The 26,516-nt window shown below is 39.9% G+C and overlaps 1 long non-coding RNA gene across 2 annotated transcripts in view; it reads left to right on the forward strand.

The window, feature by feature from the left end:
- LOC311095718 overlaps positions 1–26,516 on the forward strand; it is a 127,279-nt gene that overhangs the window by 94,073 nt on the left and 6,690 nt on the right. For both annotated transcript variants that reach the window (XR_014608891.1, XR_014608892.1), the window contains one exon: positions 23,123–23,315. This is a non-coding gene — a long non-coding RNA (uncharacterized lncRNA). The remainder of the gene's footprint in view (positions 1–23,122; positions 23,316–26,516) is intronic.

A 26,516-nucleotide genomic window follows, 5' to 3' on the forward strand; every position in this document is an offset into this window, starting at 1 on the left:
TCCCACAATTTTTTTTACGTGTCCTCAGAGTGAGCCCATACATATGTGTGTCAATTTTGGTGAAAATATCTCAATTCGCTTCGGAGTTATAGACATTTATATGAAAAAATACGAAAAAAATGACTGACACATGACTTTGATTGGAAATTAGTACCCCTAAACATCAATATTTTCGCATTTGGGCATTGGCGTATAGCTATCGACCTATGTTTCCAAACTTCTGACGGTGGTTTCGTCTCGATCGGACTAGCGGTTTCAAAGATATAGCCAAATGTTTTTTAAGCGCTAAATCACAACGCTACACAAACCGTAAGGCGAAACCTAGCATGTTTGGTATCGTAGGACTCGGCAACGATTCAGGAGTCTAAAAAGATGAGTTTCGTGAAAATAAGTCGACCACACCCAAAGTTATAAGCATTTGAAAAAAAAAATTCACCACTAGGTGGCGCTGTTTCGAAACTTCTCAGGCTCATTCAGGGCATTGTGCTGATGACCCATACCACATTTCGTAACAATCCGTTCATGCGTTCATAAAATACAGAATTTTAGCACAAAATTCAAAATGGCCGACAGCCAAAATGACCGATATGGTCAAATTGGATATCAGTCGACTCGGCATGTTGCCCTGAATCTAACGAGACCAATTGTATGATTTTTGGACAAACTGTTCAGAAGTTATAAGCAAAAATAGCCATTTTTCATATCTCCGGACCAGTAGGTGGCGCTGCGCCGAAACACAGCATGTAGCCTCAGGTCATGCTTGTGAGTACAAGTACCAAGTTTGGTCTGAATACGATAAACCGTTGCGGAGATACGGCCTTACGACTGTTTTTGCTAGCGCTACGTAAAATGTATTTGTGCGTTTATTGAAAACGGTTTGACGAATCCATTTGAATTCCATAACTTTTTGTCAGCACTACCTGAAGATGATCTGGTTCAATTTTCGTGCAAATCGGACAAACCGTCTAGGACGAGTTCGAAAAAGTAGCTTTTTTTGAAAATTCAAGATGGCGGCCATATTTTTATGACGGCAAATGACGTCATAGGGTGCAATCGAATCGCCATGAGCTCAGGAATCAGAGGAAAAAAGAATTTCGCTGATTGGCCTTACGGTTCAAAAGTTATTAGCAAAATAAAAGTGAAACTTTGGACAGGTGGTGGCGCTAGAGGGAATGACTTAGAAACACCAAAATTGGTGTATTTAATGTTGAGACGGTCCTCTATCAGAATGTCAAACCAAAACAACTTTCCCGCAATCGGTTCTATGGGCTGCCATAGACTCCCATGGCGGAAGAATAATAATAATAATAATAATAAATATAGCTGCAAGCAGCAATTACCGGGGCCAAGCAGAATAAGACGACAAGACATGCCAACATGTCTGAAAGTGTCAGACCAACTGCAACAATGAGCAATTAAAGACATTTAAAGAGGATTTTAGGCGAAATGGCTGAAAAATCATGTAAAAAGTGATTCAAAATATGATTTAATGGATTGTCACTTTTGACCAAAAGGTGGCGCTGTTACGAAATTGATGTGGTGTGGTCAGAGTAAGGAGACAGTGACACATACAAAGTTTTGTGTCAATATGTCGAGGCATTGCAGATATAAAGCCTGAATAGTCATTTTGGCATCATGCCTCAACTTTGCTGCTGTGCTATACGAAAACGGTTTCATCAATCGACACGAAATCCATAACTTTTTGTCGGCACAGTCTGGAGATGATACGATTCGATTTTGGTGAAAATCGGACAAACGGTCTAGGAGGAGTTCGAAAAAGTAGGTTTTGAATGAAAATCAAGATGGCGGACAGGAAGTTTGGCCAAATAAGGAAAACTTGGTATCTATGTTCTCGGCTTGACCCAAGGAATCTATTAAGACCCGTGGCATTTCAATATCCAGATTTATTCAAAAGTTATTAGCCTTTTTGGAAATTTTGTTATAACTTTTGACCACTAGGTGGCACTGTCTTGAAATATTTTGGTTGCCTTCAGGGGATGGTGCTGATGACACAATCTGAGTTTCGTAATATTACACCAATGCATTTGTTTAGTATAGCATTTTATTTCACAAAACTGTATTGAAGTCAATGGGAATTTCATATTTTGTTCAATTATAGCGCCACCAAGAGGCTCAGTCCCACAATTTTTTTTACGTGTCCTCAGAGTGAGCCCATACATATGTGTGTCAATTTTGGTGAAAATATCTCAATTCGCTTCAGAGTTATAGACATTTATATGAAAAAACACGAAAAAAATGACTGACACATGACTTTGATTGGAAATTAGTACCCCTAAACATCAATATTTTCGCATTTGGGCATTAGCGTATAGCTATCGACCTATGTTTCCAAACTTCTGACGGTGGTTTCGTCTCGATCGGACTAGCGGTTTCAAAGATATAGCCAAATGTTTTTTAAGCGCTAAATCACAACGCTACACAAACCGTAAGGCGAAACCTAGCATGTTTGGTATCGTAGGACTCGGCAACGATTCAGGAGTCTAAAAAGATGAGTTTCGTGAAAATAAGTCGACCACACCCAAAGTTATAAGCATTTGAAAAAAAAAATTCACCACTAGGTGGCGCTGTTTCGAAACTTCTCAGGCTCATTCAGGGCATTGTGCTGATGACCCATACCACGTTTCGTAACAATCCGTTCATGCGTTCATAAAATACAGAATTTTAGCACAAAATTCAAAATGGCCGACAGCCAAAATGACCGATATGGTCAAATTGGATATCAGTCGACTCGGCATGTTGCCCTGAATCTAACGAGACCAATTGTATGATTTTTGGACAAACTGTTCAGAAGTTATAAGCAAAAATAGCCATTTTTCATATCTCCGGACCAGTAGGTGGCGCTGCGCCGAAACACAGCATGTAGCCTCAGGTCATGCTTGTGAGTACAAGTACCAAGTTTGGTCTGAATACGATAAACCGTTGCGGAGATACGGCCTTACGACTGTTTTTGCTAGCGCTACGTAAAATGTATTTGTGCGTTTATTGAAAACGGTTTGACGAATCCATTTGAATTCCATAACTTTTTGTCAGCACTACCTGAAGATGATCTGGTTCAATTTTCGTGCAAATCGGACAAACCGTCTAGGACGAGTTCGAAAAAGTAGCTTTTTTTGAAAATTCAAGATGGCGGCCATATTTTTATGACGGCAAATGACGTCATAGGGTGCAATCGAATCGCCATGAGCTCAGGAATCAGAGGAAAAAAGAATTTCGCTGATTGGCCTTACGGTTCAAAAGTTATTAGCAAAATAAAAGTGAAACTTTGGACAGGTGGTGGCGCTAGAGGGAATGACTTAGAAACACCAAAATTGGTGTATTTAATGTTGAGACGGTCCTCTATCAGAATGTCAAACCAAAACAACTTTCCCGCAATCGGTTCTATGGGCTGCCATAGACTCCCATGGCGGAAGAATAATAATAATAATAATAATAATAATAATAATAAGAAATGGAACAGATACAATAGGTGCCTCCGCACCTTCGGTGCTTGGCCCCTAATAAATATAGCTGCAAGCAGCAATTATCGGGGCCAAGCGCAAGCAGATGACAGGATATGCCAACATGGCTGAAGGTGTCAGACCAACTGCAACAATGAGCAATTAAAGACATTTAAAGAGGATTTTAGGTGAAATGGCTGTAAAATCACATAAACAGTAATACAAAATATGATTTAATTGATTATCACTTTCGACCACAGTTACGAAACTGATGTGATGTGGTCAGAGAGAAGTGACAATGACACATACAAAGTTTGGTGTCAATATGTCAAGGCATTGCAGAGATAAAGCCTGAATAGTCCTTTTGGCATCATGCCTCAACTTTGCTGTTGCGCTATACGAAAACGGTTTCGTCTATCGACACGAAATCCATAACTTTTAGTCAGCACGGTCTGGAGATGATACGATTCGATTTTGGTGAAAATCGGACAAACGGTCTAGGAGGAGTTCGAAAAAGTAGGTTTTGAATGAAAATCAAGATGGCGGACAGGAAGTTTGGCCAAATAAGGAAAACTTGGTATCTATGTTCTCGGCTTGACCCAAGGAATCTATTAAGACCCGTGGCATTTCAATAGCCAGATTTATTCAAAAGTTATTAGCCTTTTTGGAAATTTTGTTATAACTTTTGACCACTAGGTGGCGCTGTCTTGAAATATTTTGGTTGCCTTCAGGGGATGGTGCTGATGACACAATCTGAGTTTCGTAATATTACACCAATGCATTTGTTTAGTATAGCATTTTATTTCACAAAACTGTATTGAAGTCAATGGGAATTTCATATTTTGTTCAATTATAGCGCCACCAAGAGGCTCAGTCCCACAATTTTTTTTACGTGTCCTCAGAGTGAGCCCATACATATGTGTGTCAATTTTGGTGAAAATATCTCAATTCGCTTCGGAGTTATAGACATTTATATGAAAAAACACGAAAAAAATGACTGACACATGACTTTGATTGGAAATTAGTACCCCTAAACATCAATATTTTCGCATTTGGGCATTGGCGTATAGCTATCGACCTATGTTTCCAAACTTCTGACGGTGGTTTCGTCTCGATCGGACTAGCGGTTTCAAAGATATAGCCAAATGTTTTTTAAGCGCTAAATCACAACGCTACACAAACCGTAAGGCGAAACCTAGCATGTTTGGTATCGTAGGACTCGGCAACGATTCAGGAGTCTAAAAAGATGAGTTTCGTGAAAATAAGTCGACCACACCCAAAGTTATAAGCATTTGAAAAAAAAAATTCACCACTAGGTGGCGCTGTTTCGAAACTTCTCAGGCTCATTCAGGGCATTGTGCTGATGACCCATACCACATTTCGTAACAATCCGTTCATGCGTTCATAAAATACAGAATTTTAGCACAAAATTCAAAATGGCCGACAGCCAAAATGACCGATATGGTCAAATTGGATATCAGTCGACTCGGCATGTTGCCCTGAATCTAACGAGACCAATTGTATGATTTTTGGACAAACTGTTCAGAAGTTATAAGCAAAAATAGCCATTTTTCATATCTCCGGACCAGTAGGTGGCGCTGCGCCGAAACACAGCATGTAGCCTCAGGTCATGCTTGTGAGTACAAGTACCAAGTTTGGTCTGAATACGATAAACCGTTGCGGAGATACGGCCTTACGACTGTTTTTGCTAGCGCTACGTAAAATGTATTTGTGCGTTTATTGAAAACGGTTTGACGAATCCATTTGAATTCCATAACTTTTTGTCAGCACTACCTGAAGATGATCTGGTTCAATTTTCGTGCAAATCGGACAAACCGTCTAGGACGAGTTCGAAAAAGTAGCTTTTTTTGAAAATTCAAGATGGCGGCCATATTTTTATGACGGCAAATGACGTCATAGGGTGCAATCGAATCGCCATGAGCTCAGGAATCAGAGGAAAAAAGAATTTCGCTGATTGGCCTTACGGTTCAAAAGTTATTAGCAAAATAAAAGTGAAACTTTGGACAGGTGGTGGCGCTAGAGGGAATGACTTAGAAACACCAAAATTGGTGTATTTAATGTTGAGACGGTCCTCTATCAGAATGTCAAACCAAAACAACTTTCCCGCAATCGGTTCTATGGGCTGCCATAGACTCCCATGGCGGAAGAATAATAATAATAATAATAATAATAATAATAATAATAATAATAATAAGAAACGGAACAGATACAATAGGTGCCTCCGCACCTTCGGTGCTTGGCCCCTAAATATAGCTGCAAGCAGCAATTACCGGGGCCAAGCACAATCAGATGACAAGACATGCCAACATTGCTGAAAGTGTCAGACCAATGAGCAATTAAAGACATTAAAGAGGATTTTAGGCAAAATGCCTGAAAAATCATAGAAACAGTGAAGAAAAATATGATTTAATGGACTATCACTTTCGACCAATAGGTGGCGCAGTTACAAAACTGATGTGATGTGGTCAGAGTGAAGTGACAATGACACATACAAAGTTTGGTGTTAATATGTCAAGGCATTGCAGAGATAAAGCCTGAATAGTGCTATTAGCATCATGCCTCAACTTTGCTGCTGCGCTATACGAAAACGGTTTCGTCTATCGACACGAAATCCATAACTTTTAGTCGGCACGGTCTGGAGATGATACGATTCGATTTTGGTGAAAATCGGACAAACGGTCTAGGAGGAGTTCGAAAAAGTAGGTTTTGACTGAAAATCAAGATGGCGGACAGGAAGTTCGGCCAAATAAGGAAAACTTGGTATCTATGTTCTCGGCTTGACCCAAGGACTCTATTAAGACCAGTGGCATTTCAATAGCCAGATTTATTCAAAAGTTATTAGCCTTTTTGGAAAATTTGTTATAACTTTTGACCACTAGGTGGCGCTGTTTCGAAATATTTTGAATACCTTCAGGGGATGGTGCTGAAGGAACATTCTGAGTTTCGTAATATTACACCAATGCATTTGTTTAGTATAGCATTTTATTTCACAAAACAGTATTGAAATCAATGGGAATTTCATGTTTTGTTCTATTATAGCGCCACCAAGAGGCTCAGTCCCACCATTTTTTTTATGTGTCATCAGAGTGAGCCCATACATATATGTGTCGATTTTGGTGCAAAAATCTCAATTTGCTTCGGAGTTATAGACATTTATATGAAAAAACACGTAAAAAATGACTGACACATGACTTTGATTGAATATTACTACCCCTAAACATCAATATTTTCGCATTTGGGCATTGGCGTATAGCTATCGACCTATGTTTCAAACTTCTGACGGTGGTTTCGTCTCGATCGGACAAGCGGTTTCGAAGATATAGCCTAATGTTTTTTAAGCGCTAAATCACAACGCTACACAAACCGTTAGGCGAAACCTAACATGTTTGGTATCGTAGGACTCGGCAATGATTCAGGAGTCCAAGGAGATGAGTTTCGTGAAAATAAGTCGATCACACCCAAAGTTATAAGCATTTGAAAAAAAAAATTCACCACTAGGTGGCGCTGTTACGAAACTTCTCACACTCCTTCAGGACATCGTGTTGATGACCCATACCAAGTTTCGTAACAATCCGTTCATGCGTTGTTAAAATACAGCATTTTAGCACAAAATTCAAAATGGCCGACAGTCAAAATGGCCGATATGGCAAAATTGGATATCAGTCGACTCGGCATGTCGTCCTGAATCTATCAAGACCAATTTTATGATTTTTGGACAAACTGTTCAGAAGTTATAAGCAAAAATAGCCATTTTTCATATCTCCGGACCAGTAGGTGGCGCTGCGCCGAAACGCAGCATGTAGCCTCAGGTCATGCTTGTGAGTACATGTACCAAGTTTGGTCTGAATACGATAAACCGTTGCGGAGATACAGCCTTACGACTGTTTCTGCAGGCGCTACGTAAAATTAGTTTGAGCGTTTATCGAAAACGGTTTGACGAATCAATTTGAATTCCATAACTTTTGGTCAGCACTACCTGAAGATGATCTGGTTCAATTTTCATGCAAATCGGACAAACCGTCTAGGACGAGTTCGAAAAAGTAGGTTTTACAAAAAATTCAAAATGGCGGACATATTTTTATGACGCAAAATGACGACATAGGGTGCAATCGAATCGCCATGAGCTCAGGAATCAGAAGAAAAAAGAATTTTGTTGATTGGCCTTACGGTTCAAAAGTTATTAGCAAAATAAAAGTGAAACTTTGGACAGTTGGTGGCGCTAGAGGGAATGACTTAGACACACCAAAATTGGTGAATTTAATGTTGGGACTGTCCTCTATCAGAATGTCAAACCAAAACAACTTTCCCGCAATCGGTTCTATGGGCTGCCATAGACTCCCAGAGCGGAAGAATAATAATAATAAATATAGCTGCAAGCAGCAATTACCGGGGCCAAGCAGAATAAGACGACAAGACATGCCAACATGTCTGAAAGTGTCAGACCAACTGCAACAATGAGCAATTAAAGACATTTAAAGAGGATTTTAGGCGAAATGGCTGAAAAATCATGTAAAAAGTGATTCAAAATATGATTTAATGGATTGTCACTTTTGACCAAAAGGTGGCGCTGTTACGAAATTGATGTGGTGTGGTCAGAGTAAGGAGACAGTGACACATACAAAGTTTTGTGTCAATATGTCGAGGCATTGCAGATATAAAGCCTGAATAGTCATTTTGGCATCATGCCTCAACTTTGCTGCTGTGCTATACGAAAACGGTTTCATCAATCGACACGAAATCCATAACTTTTTGTCGGCACAGTCTGGAGATGATACGATTCGATTTTGGTGAAAATCGGACAAACGGTCTAGGAGGAGTTCGAAAAAGTAGGTTTTGAATGAAAATCAAGATGGCGGACAGGAAGTTTGGCCAAATAAGGAAAACTTGGTATCTATGTTCTCGGCTTGACCCAAGGAATCTATTAAGACCAGTGGCATTTCAATAGCCAGATGTATTCAAAAGTTATTAGCCTTTTTGGAAATTTTGTTATAACTTTTGACCACTAGGTGGCGCTGTCTTGAAATATTTTGGTTGCCTTCAGGGGATGGTGCTGATGACACAATCTGAGTTTCGTAATATTACACCAATGCATTTGTTTAGTATAGCATTTTATTTCACAAAACTGTATTGAAGTCAATGGGAATTTCATATTTTGTTCAATTATAGCGCCACCAAGAGGCTCAGTCCCACAATTTTTTTTACGTGTCCTCAGAGTGAGCCCATACATATGTGTGTCAATTTTGGTGAAAATATCTCAATTCGCTTCGGAGTTATAGACATTTATATGAAAAAACACGAAAAAAATGACTGACACATGACTTTGATTGGAAATTAGTACCCCTAAACATCAATATTTTCGCATTTGGGCATTGGCGTATAGCTATCGACCTATGTTTCCAAACTTCTGACGGTGGTTTCGTCTCGATCGGACTAGCGGTTTCAAAGATATAGCCAAATGTTTTTTAAGCGCTAAATCACAACGCTACACAAACCGTAAGGCGAAACCTAGCATGTTTGGTATCGTAGGACTCGGCAACGATTCAGGAGTCTAAAAAGATGAGTTTCGTGAAAATAAGTCGACCACACCCAAAGTTATAAGCATTTGGAAAAAAAAATTCACCACTAGGTGGCGCTGTTTCGAAACTTCTCAGGCTCATTCAGGGCATTGTGCTGATGACCCATACCACGTTTCGTAACAATCCGTTCATGCGTTCATAAAATACAGAATTTTAGCACAAAATTCAAAATGGCCGACAGCCAAAATGACCGATATGGTCAAATTGGATATCAGTCGACTCGGCATGTTGCCCTGAATCTAACGAGACCAATTGTATGATTTTTGGACAAACTGTTCAGAAGTTATAAGCAAAAATAGCCATTTTTCATATCTCCGGACCAGTAGGTGGCGCTGCGCCGAAACACAGCATGTAGCCTCAGGTCATGCTTGTGAGTACAAGTACCAAGTTTGGTCTGAATACGATAAACCGTTGCGGAGATACGGCCTTACGACTGTTTTTGCTAGCGCTACGTAAAATGTATTTGTGCGTTTATCGAAAACGGTTTGACGAATCCATTTGAATTCCATAACTTTTTGTCAGCACTACCTGAAGATGATCTGGTTCAATTTTCGTGCAAATCGGACAAACCGTCTAGGACGAGTTCGAAAAAGTAGCTTTTTTTGAAAATTCAAGATGGCGGCCATATTTTTATGACGGCAAATGACGTCATAGGGTGCAATCGAATCGCCATGAGCTCAGGAATCAGAGGAAAAAAGAATTTCGCTGATTGGCCTTACGGTTCAAAAGTTATTAGCAAAATAAAAGTGAAACTTTGGACAGGTGGTGGCGCTAGAGGGAATGACTTAGAAACACCAAAATTGGTGTATTTAATGCTGAGACGGTCCTCTATCAGAATGTCAAACCAAAACAACTTTCCCGCAATCGGTTCTATGGGCTGCCATAGACTCCCATGGCGGAAGAATAATAATAATAATAATAATAATAATAATAAGAAACGGAACAGATACAATAGGTGCCTCCGCACCTTCGGTGCTTGGCCCCTAAATATAGCTGCAAGCAGCCATTACCGGGGCCAAGCAGAATAAGACGACAAGACATGCCGACATGTCTGAAAGTGTCAGACCAACTGCAACAATGAGCAATTAAAGACATTTAAAGAGGATTTTAGGCAAAATGCCTGAAAAATCATAGAAACAATAATTAAAAATATGATTTGATGGATTATCACTTTCGACCAATAGGTGGCGCAGTTACAAAACTGATGTGATGTGGTCAGAGTGAAGTTACAATGACACATACAAAGTTTGGTGTCAATATGTCAAGGCATTGCAGAGATAAAGCCTTAATTAATGCTATTAGCATCATGCCTCAACTTTGCTGCTGCGCTATACGAAAACGGTTTCGTCTATCGACACGAAATCCATAACTTTTAGTCGGCACGGTCTGGAGATGATACGATTCGATTTTGGTGAAAATCGGACAAACGGTCTAGGAGGAGTTCGAAAAAGTAGGTTTTGAATGAAAATCAAGATGGCGGACAAGAAGTTTGACCAAATAAGGAAAATTTGGTATCTATGTTCTCGGCTTGACCCAAGGAATCTATTAAGACCAGTGACATTTACATAGGCCGATGTATTCAAAAGTTATTAGCAGTTTTGGAAATGTTGTTATAACTTTTGACCACTAGGTGGCGCTGTCTCTAAATATTTTGGGTACCTTCAGGGGATGGTGCTGATGGCACATTCTGAGTTTCGTAATATTACACCAATGCATTTGTTTAGTATAGCATTTTATTTCACAAAACTGCACTGAAGTCAATGGGAATTTCATGTTTTGTTCTATTATAGCGCCACCAAGAGGCTCAGTCCCACCATTTTTTTAATGTGTCCTCAGAGTGAGCCCATACATATATGTGTCGATTTTGGTGCAAAAATCTCAATTTGCTTCGGAGTTATAGACATTTATATGAAAAAACACGAAAAAAATGACTGACACATGACTTTGATTGAATATTACTACCCCTAAACATCAATATTTTCGCATTTGGGCATTGGCGTATAGCTATCGACCTATGTTTCCAAACTTCTGACGGTGGTTTCGTCTCGATCGGACTAGCGGTTTCAAAGATATAGCCAAATGTTTTTTAAGCGCTAAATCACAACGCTACACAAACCGTAAGGCGAAACCTAGCATGTTTGGTATCGTAGGACTCGGCAACGATTCAGGAGTCTAAAAAGATGAGTTTCGTGAAAATAAGTCGACCACACCCAAAGTTATAAGCATTTGAAAAAAAAAATTCACCACTAGGTGGCGCTGTTTCGAAACTTCTCAGGCTCATTCAGGGCATTGTGCTGATGACCCATACCACATTTCGTAACAATCCGTTCATGCGTTCATAAAATACAGAATTTTAGCACAAAATTCAAAATGGCCGACAGCCAAAATGACCGATATGGTCAAATTGGATATCAATCGACTCGGCATGTTGCCCTGAATCTAACGAGACCAATTGTATGATTTTTGGACAAACTGTTCAGAAGTTATAAGCAAAAATAGCCATTTTTCATATCTCCGGACCAGTAGGTGGCGCTGCGCCGAAACGCAGCATGTAGCCTCAGGTCATGCTTGTGAGTACAAGTACCAAGTTTGGTCTGAATACGATAAACCGTTGCGGAGATACGGCCTTACGACTGTTTTTGCTAGCGCTACGTAAAATGTATTTGTGCGTTTATTGAAAACGGTTTGACGAATCCATTTGAATTCCATAACTTTTGGTCAGCACTACCTGAAGATGATCTGGTTCAATTTTCGTGCAAATCGGACAAACCGTCTAGGACGAGTTCGAAAAAGTAGCTTTTTTTGAAAATTCAAGATGGCGGCCATATTTTTATGACGGCAAATGACGTCATAGGGTGCAATCGAATCGCCATGAGCTCAGGAATCAGAGGAAAAAAGAATTTCGCTAATTGGCCTTACGGTTCAAAAGTTATTAGCAAAATAAAAGTGAAACTTTGGACAGGTGGTGGCGCTAGAGGGAATGACTTAGAAACACCAAAATTGGTGTATTTAATGTTGAGACGGTCCTCTATCAGAATGTCAAACCAAAACAACTTTCCCGCAATCGGTTCTATGGGCTGCCATAGACTCCCATGGCGGAAGAATAATAATAATAATAATAAATATAGCTGCAAGCAGCAATTACCGGGGCCAAGCAGAATAAGACGACAAGACATGCCGACATGTCTGAAAGTGTCAGACCAACTGCAACAATGAGCAATTAAAGACATTTAAAGAGGATTTTAGACGAAATGGCTGAAAAATCATAGAAACAGTAATTAAAAATATGATTTAATGGATTATCACTTTCGACAAATAGGTGGCGCAGTTACAAAACTGATGTGATGTGGTCAGAGTGAGGAGACAATGACACATACAAAGTTTGGTGTCAATATGTCAAGGCATTGCAGAGATAAAGCCTGAATAGTGCTATTAGCATCATGCCTCAAATTTGCTGCTGCGCTATACGAAAACGGTTTCGTCAATTGACACGAAATCCATAACTTTTAGTCGGCACAGTCTGGGGATGATACGATTCGATTTTGGTGAAAATCGGACAAACGGTGTGGGAGGAGTTCGAAAAAGTAGGTTTTGAATGAAAATAGCATTTTATCTCACAAAACTGTATTGAAGTCAATGGGAATTTCATGTTTTGTTCTATTATAGCGCCACCAAGAGGCTCAGTCCCACAATTTTTTTTACGTGTCCTCAGAGTGAGCCCATACATATGTGTGTCAGTTTTGGTGAAAATATCTCAATTTGCTTTAGAGTTATAAACATTTATATGAAAAAACACGTAAAAAATGACTGACACATGACTTTGTTTGAATTTTACTACCCCTAAACATCAATATTTTCGCATTTGGGCATTGGCGTATAGCTATCGACCTATGTTTCCAAACTTCTGACGGTGGTTTCGTCTCGATCGGACAAGCGGTTTCGAAGATATAGCCTAATGTTTTTTAAGCGCTAAATCACAACGCTACACAAACCGTAAGGCGAAACCTAGCATGTTTGGTATCGTAGGACTCGGCAAGGTTTCAGGAGTCTAATTAGATGAGTCTCGTGAAAATAAGTCGACCGCACCCAAAGTTATAAGCATTTGAAAAAAAAAATTCCCCACTAGGTGGCGCTGTTTCGAAACTTCTCACACTCCTTCAGGACATCGTGCTGATGACCCATGCCAAGTTTCGTAACAATCCGTTCATGCGTTCATAAAATACAGCATTTTAGCACATAATTCAAAATGGCCGACAGTCAAAATGGCCGATATGGTAAAATTGGATATCAGTCGACTCGGCATGTCGCCCTGAATCTAACGAGACCAATTTTATGATTTTTGGACAAACTGTTCAGAAGTTATAAGTAAAAATAGCCATTTTTCATATCTCCGGACCAGTAGGTGGCGCTGCGCCGAAACGCAGCATGTAGCCTCAGGTCATGCTTGTGATGACATGTACCAAGTTTGGTCTGAATACGATAAACCGTTGCAGAGATACAGCCTTACGACTGTTTTTGCAGGCGCTACGTAAAATTTGTTCGTGCGTTTATTGAAAACGGTTTGACGAATCAATTTGAATTCCATAACTTTTGGTCAGCACTGCCTGAAGATGATCTGGTTCAATTTTCGTGCAAATCGGACAAACCGTCTAGGACGAGTTCGAAAAAGTAGCTTTTTCAGAAAATTAAAAATGGCGGCCATATTTATATGACGGAAAATGACGTCATAGGGTGCAATCGAATCGGCATGAGCTCAGAAATAAGAGGAAAAAAGAATTTTGTTGATTGGCCTTACGGTTCAAAAGTTATTAGCAAAATAAAAGTGAAACTTTGGACAGGTGGTGGCGCTAGAGGGAATGACTTAGAAACACAAAAATTGGTGTATTTAATGTTGGGACTGTCCTCTATCAGAATGTCAAACCAAAACAACTTTCCCGCAATCGGTTCTATGGGCTGCCATAGACGCCCAGTCGGAAGAAGAATAATAATAATAAGAACCGGAACAAACACAATAGGTGCCTCCGCACCTTCGGTGCTTGGCCCCTAATAATAATAATAAGAAACGGAACAGATACAATAGGTGCCTCCGCACCTTCGGTGCTTGGCCCCTAATAATAATAATAATAATAATAAGAAACGGAACAGATACAATAGGTGCCTCCGCACCTTCGGTGCTTGGCCCCTAATAATAAGAACGGGAACAGATACAATAGGTGCCTCCGCACCTTCGGTGCTTGGCCCCTAATAAGAACGGGAACAGATACAATAGGTGCCTCCGCACCTTCGGTGCTTGGCCCCTAAATATAGCTGCAAGCAGCAATTACCGGGGCCAAGCAGAATAAGACGACAAGACATGCCAACATGTCTGAAAGTGTCAGACCAACTGCAACAATGAGCAATTAAAGACATTTAAAGAGGATTTTAGGCGAAATGGCTGAAAAATCATGTAAAAAGTGATTCAAAATATGATTTAATGGATTGTCACTTTTGACCAAAAGGTGGCGCTGTTACGAAATTGATGTGGTGTGGTCAGAGTAAGGAGACAGTGACACATACAAAGTTTTGTGTCAATATGTCGAGGCATTGCAGATATAAAGCCTGAATAGTCATTTTGGCATCATGCCTCAACTTTGCTGCTGTGCTATACAAAAACGGTTTCATCAATCAACACGAAATCCATAACTTTTTGTCGGCACAGTCTGGAGATGATACGATTCGATTTTGGTGAAAATCGGACAAACGGTCTAGGAGGAGTTCGAAAAAGTAGGTTTTGAATGAAAATCAAGATGGCGGACAGGAAGTTTGGCCAAATAAGGAAAACTTGGTATCTATGTTCTCGGCTTGACCCAAGGAATCTATTAAGACCCGTGGCATTTCAATAGCCAGATTTATTCAAAAGTTATTAGCCTTTTTGGAAATTTTGTTATAACTTTTGACCACTAGGTGGCGCTGTCTTGAAATATTTTGGTTGCCTTCAGGGGATGGTGCTGATGACACAATCTGAGTTTCGTAATATTACACCAATGCATTTGTTTAGTATAGCATTTTATTTCACAAAACTGTATTGAAGTCAATGGGAATTTCATATTTTGTTCAATTATAGCGCCACCAAGAGGCTCAGTCCCACAATTTTTTTTACGTGTCCTCAGAGTGAGCCCATACATATGTGTGTCAATTTTGGTGAAAATATCTCAATTCGCTTCGGAGTTATAGACATTTATATGAAAAAACACGAAAAAAATGACTGACACATGACTTTGATTGGAAATTAGTACCCCTAAACATCAATATTTTCGCATTTGGGCATTGGCGTATAGCTATCGACCTATGTTTCCAAACTTCTGACGGTGGTTTCGTCTCGATCGGACTAGCGGTTTCAAAGATATAGCCAAATGTTTTTTAAGCGCTAAATCACAACGCTACACAAACCGTAAGGCGAAACCTAGCATGTTTGGTATCGTAGGACTCGGCAACGATTCAGGAGTCTAAAAAGATGAGTTTCGTGAAAATAAGTCGACCACACCCAAAGTTATAAGCATTTGAAAAAAAAAATTCACCACTAGGTGGCGCTGTTTCGAAACTTCTCAGGCTCATTCAGGGCATTGTGCTGATGACCCATACCACATTTCGTAACAATCCGTTCATGCGTTCATAAAATACAGCATTTTAGCACAAAATTCAAAATGGCCGACAGCCAAAATGACCGATATGGTCAAATTGGATATCAGTCGACTCGGCATGTTGCCCTGAATCTAACGAGACCAATTGTATGATTTTTGGACAAACTGTTCAGAAGTTATAAGCAAAAATAGCCATTTTTCATATCTCCGGACCAGTAGGTGGCGCTGCGCCGAAACACAGCATGTAGCCTCAGGTCATGCTTGTGAGTACAAGTACCAAGTTTGGTCTGAATACGATAAACCGTTGCGGAGATACGGCCTTACGACTGTTTTTGCTAGCGCTACGTAAAATGTATTTGTGCGTTTATTGAAAACGGTTTGACGAATCCATTTGAATTCCATAACTTTTTGTCAGCACTACCTGAAGATGATCTGGTTCAATTTTCGTGCAAATCGGACAAACCGTCTAGGACGAGTTCGAAAAAGTAGCTTTTTTTGAAAATTCAAGATGGCGGCCATATTTTTATGACGGCAAATGACGTCATAGGGTGCAATCGAATCGCCATGAGCTCAGGAATCAGAGGAAAAAAGAATTTCGCTGATTGGCCTTACGGTTCAAAAGTTATTAGCAAAATAAAAGTGAAACTTTGGACAGGTGGTGGCGCTAGAGGGAATGACTTAGAAACACCAAAATTGGTGTATTTAATGTTGAGACGGTCCTCTATCAGAATGTCAAACCAAAACAACTTTCCCGCAATCGGTTCTATGGGCTGCCATAGACTCCCATGGCGGAAGAAGAAGAAGAAGAAGAAGAAGAATAATAATAAGAACGGGAACAGATACAATAGGTGCCTCCGCACCTTCGGTGCTTGGCCCCTAATAATAATAATAATAATAATAATAAGAAACGGAACAGATACAATAGGTGCCTCCGCACCTTCGGTGCTTGGCCCCTAAATATAGCTGCAAGCAGCAATTACCGGGGCCAAGCAGAATAAGACGACAAGACATGCCAACATGTCTGAAAGTGTCAGACCAACTGCAACAATGAGCAATTAAAGACATTTAAAGAGGATTTTAGGCGAAATGGCTGAAAAATCATGTAAAAAGTGATTCAAAATATGATTTAATGGATTGTCACTTTTGACCAAAAGGTGGCGCTGTTACGAAATTGATGTGGTGTGGTCAGAGTAAGGAGACAGTGACACATACAAAGTTTTGTGTCAATATGTCGAGGCATTGCAGATATAAAGCCTGAATAGTCATTTTGGCATCATGCCTCAACTTTGCTGCTGTGCTATACGAAAACGGTTTCATCAATCAACACGAAATCCATAACTTTTTGTCGGCACAATCTGGAGATGATACGATTCGATTTTGGTGAAAATCGGACAAACGGTCTAGGAGGAGTTCGAAAAAGTAGGTTTTGACTGAAAATCAAGATGGCGGACAGGAAGTTCGGCCAAATAAGGAAAACTTGGTATCTATGTTCTCGGCTTGACCCAAGGACTCTATTAAGACCAGTGGCATTTCAATAGCCAGATTTATTCAAAAGTTATTAGCCTTTTTGGAAAATTTGTTATAACTTTTGACCACTAGGTGGCGCTGTTTCGAAATATTTTGAATACCTTCAGGGGATGGTGCTGAAGGAACATTCTGAGTTTCGTAATATTACACCAATGCATTTGTTTAGTATAGCATTTTATTTCACAAAACAGTATTGAAATCAATGGGAATTTCATGTTTTGTTCTATTATAGCGCCACCAAGAGGCTCAGTCCCACCATTTTTTTTATGTGTCATCAGAGTGAGCCCATACATATATGTGTCGATTTTGGTGCAAAAATCTCAATTTGCTTCGGAGTTATAGACATTTATATGAAAAAACACGTAAAAAATGACTGACACATGACTTTGATTGAATATTACTACCCCTAAACATCAATATTTTCGCATTTGGGCATTGGCGTATAGCTATCGACCTATGTTTCAAACTTCTGACGGTGGTTTCGTCTCGATCGGACAAGCGGTTTCGAAGATATAGCCTAATGTTTTTTAAGCGCTAAATCACAACGCTACACAAACCGTTAGGCGAAACCTAACATGTTTGGTATCGTAGGACTCGGCAATGATTCAGGAGTCCAAGGAGATGAGTTTCGTGAAAATAAGTCGATCACACCCAAAGTTATAAGCATTTGAAAAAAAAAATTCACCACTAGGTGGCGCTGTTACGAAACTTCTCACACTCCTTCAGGACATCGTGTTGATGACCCATACCAAGTTTCGTAACAATCCGTTCATGCGTTGTTAAAATACAGCATTTTAGCACAAAATTCAAAATGGCCGACAGTCAAAATGGCCGATATGGCAAAATTGGATATCAGTCGACTCGGCATGTCGTCCTGAATCTATCAAGACCAATTTTATGATTTTTGGACAAACTGTTCAGAAGTTATAAGCAAAAATAGCCATTTTTCATATCTCCGGACCAGTAGGTGGCGCTGCGCCGAAACGCAGCATGTAGCCTCAGGTCATGCTTGTGAGTACATGTACCAAGTTTGGTCTGAATACGATAAACCGTTGCGGAGATACAGCCTTACGACTGTTTCTGCAGGCGCTACGTAAAATTAGTTTGAGCGTTTATCGAAAACGGTTTGACGAATCAATTTGAATTCCATAACTTTTGGTCAGCACTACCTGAAGATGATCTGGTTCAATTTTCATGCAAATCGGACAAACCGTCTAGGACGAGTTCGAAAAAGTAGGTTTTACAAAAAATTCAAAATGGCGGACATATTTTTATGACGCAAAATGACGACATAGGGTGCAATCGAATCGCCATGAGCTCAGGAATCAGAAGAAAAAAGAATTTTGTTGATTGGCCTTACGGTTCAAAAGTTATTAGCAAAATAAAAGTGAAACTTTGGACAGTTGGTGGCGCTAGAGGGAATGACTTAGACACACCAAAATTGGTGAATTTAATGTTGGGACTGTCCTCTATCAGAATGTCAAACCAAAACAACTTTCCCGCAATCGGTTCTATGGGCTGCCATAGACTCCCAGAGCGGAAGAATAATAATAATAAATATAGCTGCAAGCAGCCATTACCGGGGCCAAGCAGAATAAGACGACAAGACATGCCGACATGTCTGAAAGTGTCAGACCAACTGCAACAATGAGCAATTAAAGACATTTAAAGAGGATTTTAGGCAAAATGCCTGAAAAATCATAGAAACAATAATTAAAAATATGATTTGATGGATTATCACTTTCGACCAATAGGTGGCGCAGTTACAAAACTGATGTGATGTGGTCAGAGTGAAGTTACAATGACACATACAAAGTTTGGTGTCAATATGTCAAGGCATTGCAGAGATAAAGCCTTAATTAATGCTATTAGCATCATGCCTCAACTTTGCTGCTGCGCTATACGAAAACGGTTTCGTCTATCGACACGAAATCCATAACTTTTAGTCGGCACGGTCTGGAGATGATACGATTCGATTTTGGTGAAAATCGGACAAACGGTCTAGGAGGAGTTCGAAAAAGTAGGTTTTGAATGAAAATCAAGATGGCGGACAAGAAGTTTGACCAAATAAGGAAAATTTGGTATCTATGTTCTCGGCTTGACCCAAGGAATCTATTAAGACCAGTGACATTTACATAGGCCGATGTATTCAAAAGTTATTAGCAGTTTTGGAAATGTTGTTATAACTTTTGACCACTAGGTGGCGCTGTCTCTAAATATTTTGGGTACCTTCAGGGGATGGTGCTGATGGCACATTCTGAGTTTCGTAATATTACACCAATGCATTTGTTTAGTATAGCATTTTATTTCACAAAACTGCACTGAAGTCAATGGGAATTTCATGTTTTGTTCTATTATAGCGCCACCAAGAGGCTCAGTCCCACCATTTTTTTAATGTGTCCTCAGAGTGAGCCCATACATATATGTGTCGATTTTGGTGCAAAAATCTCAATTTGCTTCGGAGTTATAGACATTTATATGAAAAAACACGAAAAAAATGACTGACACATGACTTTGATTGAATATTACTACCCCTAAACATCAATATTTTCGCATTTGGGCATTGGCGTATAGCTATCGACCTATGTTTCCAAACTTCTGACGGTGGTTTCGTCTCGATCGGACTAGCGGTTTCAAAGATATAGCCAAATGTTTTTTAAGCGCTAAATCACAACGCTACACAAACCGTAAGGCGAAACCTAGCATGTTTGGTATCGTAGGACTCGGCAACGATTCAGGAGTCTAAAAAGATGAGTTTCGTGAAAATAAGTCGACCACACCCAAAGTTATAAGCATTTGAAAAAAAAAATTCACCACTAGGTGGCGCTGTTTCGAAACTTCTCAGGCTCATTCAGGGCATTGTGCTGATGACCCATACCACATTTCGTAACAATCCGTTCATGCGTTCATAAAATACAGAATTTTAGCACAAAATTCAAAATGGCCGACAGCCAAAATGACCGATATGGTCAAATTGGATATCAATCGACTCGGCATGTTGCCCTGAATCTAACGAGACCAATTGTATGATTTTTGGACAAACTGTTCAGAAGTTATAAGCAAAAATAGCCATTTTTCATATCTCCGGACCAGTAGGTGGCGCTGCGCCGAAACGCAGCATGTAGCCTCAGGTCATGCTTGTGAGTACAAGTACCAAGTTTGGTCTGAATACGATAAACCGTTGCGGAGATACGGCCTTACGACTGTTTTTGCTAGCGCTACGTAAAATGTATTTGTGCGTTTATTGAAAACGGTTTGACGAATCCATTTGAATTCCATAACTTTTGGTCAGCACTACCTGAAGATGATCTGGTTCAATTTTCGTGCAAATCGGACAAACCGTCTAGGACGAGTTCGAAAAAGTAGCTTTTTTTGAAAATTCAAGATGGCGGCCATATTTTTATGACGGCAAATGACGTCATAGGGTGCAATCGAATCGCCATGAGCTCAGGAATCAGAGGAAAAAAGAATTTCGCTAATTGGCCTTACGGTTCAAAAGTTATTAGCAAAATAAAAGTGAAACTTTGGACAGGTGGTGGCGCTAGAGGGAATGACTTAGAAACACCAAAATTGGTGTATTTAATGTTGAGACGGTCCTCTATCAGAATGTCAAACCAAAACAACTTTCCCGCAATCGGTTCTATGGGCTGCCATAGACTCCCATGGCGGAAGAATAATAATAATAATAATAATAATAATAATAAGAAACGGAACAGATACAATAGGTGCCTCCGCACCTTCGGTGCTTGGCCCCTAATAATAATAATAATAATAATAAGAAACGGAACAGATACAATAGGTGCCTCCGCACCTTCGGTGCTTGGCCCCTAATAATAAGAACGGGAACAGATACAATAGGTGCCTCCGCACCTTCGGTGCTTGGCCCCTAATAAGAACGGGAACAGATACAATAGGTGCCTCCGCACCTTCGGTGCTTGGCCCCTAAATATAGCTGCAAGCAGCAATTACCGGGGCCAAGCAGAATAAGACGACAAGACATGCCAACATGTCTGAAAGTGTCAGACCAACTGCAACAATGAGCAATTAAAGACATTTAAAGAGGATTTTAGGCGAAATGGCTGAAAAATCATGTAAAAAGTGATTCAAAATATGATTTAATGGATTGTCACTTTTGACCAAAAGGTGGCGCTGTTACGAAATTGATGTGGTGTGGTCAGAGTAAGGAGACAGTGACACATACAAAGTTTTGTGTCAATATGTCGAGGCATTGCAGATATAAAGCCTGAATAGTCATTTTGGCATCATGCCTCAACTTTGCTGCTGTGCTATACAAAAACGGTTTCATCAATCAACACGAAATCCATAACTTTTTGTCGGCACAGTCTGGAGATGATACGATTCGATTTTGGTGAAAATCGGACAAACGGTCTAGGAGGAGTTCGAAAAAGTAGGTTTTGAATGAAAATCAAGATGGCGGACAGGAAGTTTGGCCAAATAAGGAAAACTTGGTATCTATGTTCTCGGCTTGACCCAAGGAATCTATTAAGACCCGTGGCATTTCAATAGCCAGATTTATTCAAAAGTTATTAGCCTTTTTGGAAATTTTGTTATAACTTTTGACCACTAGGTGGCGCTGTCTTGAAATATTTTGGTTGCCTTCAGGGGATGGTGCTGATGACACAATCTGAGTTTCGTAATATTACACCAATGCATTTGTTTAGTATAGCATTTTATTTCACAAAACTGTATTGAAGTCAATGGGAATTTCATATTTTGTTCAATTATAGCGCCACCAAGAGGCTCAGTCCCACAATTTTTTTTACGTGTCCTCAGAGTGAGCCCATACATATGTGTGTCAATTTTGGTGAAAATATCTCAATTCGCTTCGGAGTTATAGACATTTATATGAAAAAACACGAAAAAAATGACTGACACATGACTTTGATTGGAAATTAGTACCCCTAAACATCAATATTTTCGCATTTGGGCATTGGCGTATAGCTATCGACCTATGTTTCCAAACTTCTGACGGTGGTTTCGTCTCGATCGGACTAGCGGTTTCAAAGATATAGCCAAATGTTTTTTAAGCGCTAAATCACAACGCTACACAAACCGTAAGGCGAAACCTAGCATGTTTGGTATCGTAGGACTCGGCAACGATTCAGGAGTCTAAAAAGATGAGTTTCGTGAAAATAAGTCGACCACACCCAAAGTTATAAGCATTTGAAAAAAAAAATTCACCACTAGGTGGCGCTGTTTCGAAACTTCTCAGGCTCATTCAGGGCATTGTGCTGATGACCCATACCACATTTCGTAACAATCCGTTCATGCGTTCATAAAATACAGCATTTTAGCACAAAATTCAAAATGGCCGACAGCCAAAATGACCGATATGGTCAAATTGGATATCAGTCGACTCGGCATGTTGCCCTGAATCTAACGAGACCAATTGTATGATTTTTGGACAAACTGTTCAGAAGTTATAAGCAAAAATAGCCATTTTTCATATCTCCGGACCAGTAGGTGGCGCTGCGCCGAAACACAGCATGTAGCCTCAGGTCATGCTTGTGAGTACAAGTACCAAGTTTGGTCTGAATACGATAAACCGTTGCGGAGATACGGCCTTACGACTGTTTTTGCTAGCGCTACGTAAAATGTATTTGTGCGTTTATTGAAAACGGTTTGACGAATCCATTTGAATTCCATAACTTTTTGTCAGCACTACCTGAAGATGATCTGGTTCAATTTTCGTGCAAATCGGACAAACCGTCTAGGACGAGTTCGAAAAAGTAGCTTTTTTTGAAAATTCAAGATGGCGGCCATATTTTTATGACGGCAAATGACGTCATAGGGTGCAATCGAATCGCCATGAGCTCAGGAATCAGAGGAAAAAAGAATTTCGCTGATTGGCCTTACGGTTCAAAAGTTATTAGCAAAATAAAAGTGAAACTTTGGACAGGTGGTGGCGCTAGAGGGAATGACTTAGAAACACCAAAATTGGTGTATTTAATGTTGAGACGGTCCTCTATCAGAATGTCAAACCAAAACAACTTTCCCGCAATCGGTTCTATGGGCTGCCATAGACTCCCATGGCGGAAGAAGAAGAAGAAGAAGAAGAAGAATAATAATAAGAACGGGAACAGATACAATAGGTGCCTCCGCACCTTCGGTGCTTGGCCCCTAATAATAATAATAATAATAATAATAAGAAACGGAACAGATACAATAGGTGCCTCCGCACCTTCGGTGCTTGGCCCCTAAATATAGCTGCAAGCAGCAATTACCGGGGCCAAGCAGAATAAGACGACAAGACATGCCAACATGTCTGAAAGTGTCAGACCAACTGCAACAATGAGCAATTAAAGACATTTAAAGAGGATTTTAGGCGAAATGGCTGAAAAATCATGTAAAAAGTGATTCAAAATATGATTTAATGGATTGTCACTTTTGACCAAAAGGTGGCGCTGTTACGAAATTGATGTGGTGTGGTCAGAGTAAGGAGACAGTGACACATACAAAGTTTTGTGTCAATATGTCGAGGCATTGCAGATATAAAGCCTGAATAGTCATTTTGGCATCATGCCTCAACTTTGCTGCTGTGCTATACGAAAACGGTTTCATCAATCAACACGAAATCCATAACTTTTTGTCGGCACAATCTGGAGATGATACGATTCGATTTTGGTGAAAATCGGACAAACGGTCTAGGAGGAGTTCGAAAAAGTAGGTTTTGAATGAAAATCAAGATGGCGGACAGGAAGTTTGGCCAAATAAGGAAAACTTGGTATCTATGTTCTCGGCTTGACCCAAGGAATCTATTAAGACCCGTGGCATTTCAATAGCCAGATTTATTCAAAAGTTATTAGCCTTTTTGGAAATTTTGTTATAACTTTTGACCACTAGGTGGCGCTGTCTTGAAATATTTTGGTTGCCTTCAGGGGATGGTGCTGATGACACAATCTGAGTTTCGTAATATTACACCAATGCATTTGTTTAGTATAGCATTTTATTTCACAAAACTGTATTGAAGTCAATGGGAATTTCATATTTTGTTCAATTATAGCGCCACCAAGAGGCTCAGTCCCACAATTTTTTTTACGTGTCCTCAGAGTGAGCCCATACATATGTGTGTCAATTTTGGTGAAAATATCTCAATTCGCTTCGGAGTTATAGACATTTATATGAAAAAACACGAAAAAAATGACTGACACATGACTTTGATTGGAAATTAGTACCCCTAAACATCAATATTTTCGCATTTGGGCATTGGCGTATAGCTATCGACCTATGTTTCCAAACTTCTGACGGTAGTTTCGTCTCGATCGGACTAGCGGTTTCAAAGATATAGCCAAATGTTTTTTAAGCGCTAAATCACAACGCTACACAAACCGTAAGGCAAAACCTAGCATGTTTGGTATCGTAGGACTCGGCAACGATTCAGGAGTCTAAAAAGATGAGTTTCGTGAAAATAAGTCGACCACACCCAAAGTTATAAGCATTTGAAAAAAAAAATTCACCACTAGGTGGCGCTGTTTCGAAACTTCTCAGGCTCATTCAGGGCATTGTGCTGATGACCCATACCACGTTTCGTAACAATCCGTTCATGCGTTCATAAAATACAGAATTTTAGCACAAAATTCAAAATGGCCGACAGCCAAAATGACCGATATGGTCAAATTGGATATCAGTCGACTCGGCATGTTGCCCTGAATCTAACGAGACCAATTGTATGATTTTTGGACAAACTGTTCAGAAGTTATAAGCAAAAATAGCCATTTTTCATATCTCCGGACCAGTAGGTGGCGCTGCGCCGAAACACAGCATGTAGCCTCAGGTCATGCTTGTGAGTACATGTACCAAGTTTGGTCTGAATACGATAAACCGTTGCGGAGATACGGCCTTACGACTGTTTTTGCTAGCGCTACGTAAAATGTATTTGTGCGTTTATCGAAAACGGTTTGACGAATCCATTTGAATTCCATAACTTTTTGTCAGCACTACCTGAAGATGATCTGGTTCAATTTTCGTGCAAATCGGACAAACCGTCTAGGACGAGTTCGAAAAAGTAGCTTTTTTTGAAAATTCAAGATGGCGGCCATATTTTTATGACGGCAAATGACGTCATAGGGTGCTATCGAATCGCCATGAGCTCAGGAATCAGAGGAGAAAAGAATTTCGCTGATTGGCCTTACGGTTCAAAAGTTATTAGCAAAATAAAAGTGAAACTTTGGACAGGTGGTGGCGCTAGAGGGAATGACTTAGAAACACCAAAATTGGTGTATTTAATGTTGAGACGGTCCTCTATCAGAATGTCAAACCAAAACAACTTTCCCGCAATCGGTTCTATGGGCTGCCATAGACTCCCATGGCGGAAGAATAATAATAATAAATATAGCTGCAAGCAGCAATTACCGGGGCCAAGCAGAATAAGACGACAAGACATTTCGACCTGTTTGAAAGTGTCAGACCAACTGCAACAATGAGCAATTAAAGACATTTAAAGAGGATTTTAGGCAAAATGGCTGAAAAATCATAGAAACAATAATTAAAAATATGATGTAATGGATTATCACTTTCGACCAATAGGTGGTGCAGTTACAAAACTGATGTGATGTGGTCAGAGTGAAGTGACAATGACACATGCAAAGTTTGGTGTCAATATGTCAAGGCATTGCAGACATAAAGCCTGAATAATGCTTTTAGCATCATGCCTCAAATTTGCTGCTGCGCTATACGAAAACGGTTTCGTCAATCGACACGAAATCCATAACTTTCAGTCGGCACGGTCTGGAGATGATATGATTCGATTTTGGTGAAAATCGGACAAACGGTGTAGGAGGAGTTCGAAAAAGTAGGTTTTTAATGAAAATAGCATTTTATTTCACAAAACTGTATTGAAGTCAATGGGAATTTTATGTTTTGTTCTATTATAGCGCCACCAAGAGGCTCAGTCTCACAATTTTTTTTACGTGTCCTCAGAGTGAGCCCATACATATGTGTGTCAGTTTTGGTGAAAAAATCTCAATTTGCTTCAGAGTTATAGGCATTTATATGAAAAAACACGTAAAAAATGACTGACACATGACTTTGTTTGGAATTTACTACCCCTAAACATCAATATTTTCGCATTTGGGCATTGGCATATAGCTATCGACCTATGTTTCCAAACTTCTGACGGTGGTTTCGTCTCGATCGGACTAGCGGTTTCGAAGATATAGCCAAATGTTTTTTAAGCGCTAAATCACAACGCTACACAAACCGTAAGGCAGAACCTAGCATGTTTGGTATCGTAGGACTCGGCAAGGTTTCAGGAGTCTAATTAGATGAGTCTCGTGAAAATAAGTTGACCACAC

The sequence above is a fragment of the Abramis brama genome (assembly GCF_963993115.1).
Source record: "Abramis brama genome assembly, chromosome: 14".
NCBI classification, from domain to species: Eukaryota; Metazoa; Chordata; class Actinopteri; order Cypriniformes; family Leuciscidae; genus Abramis; species Abramis brama.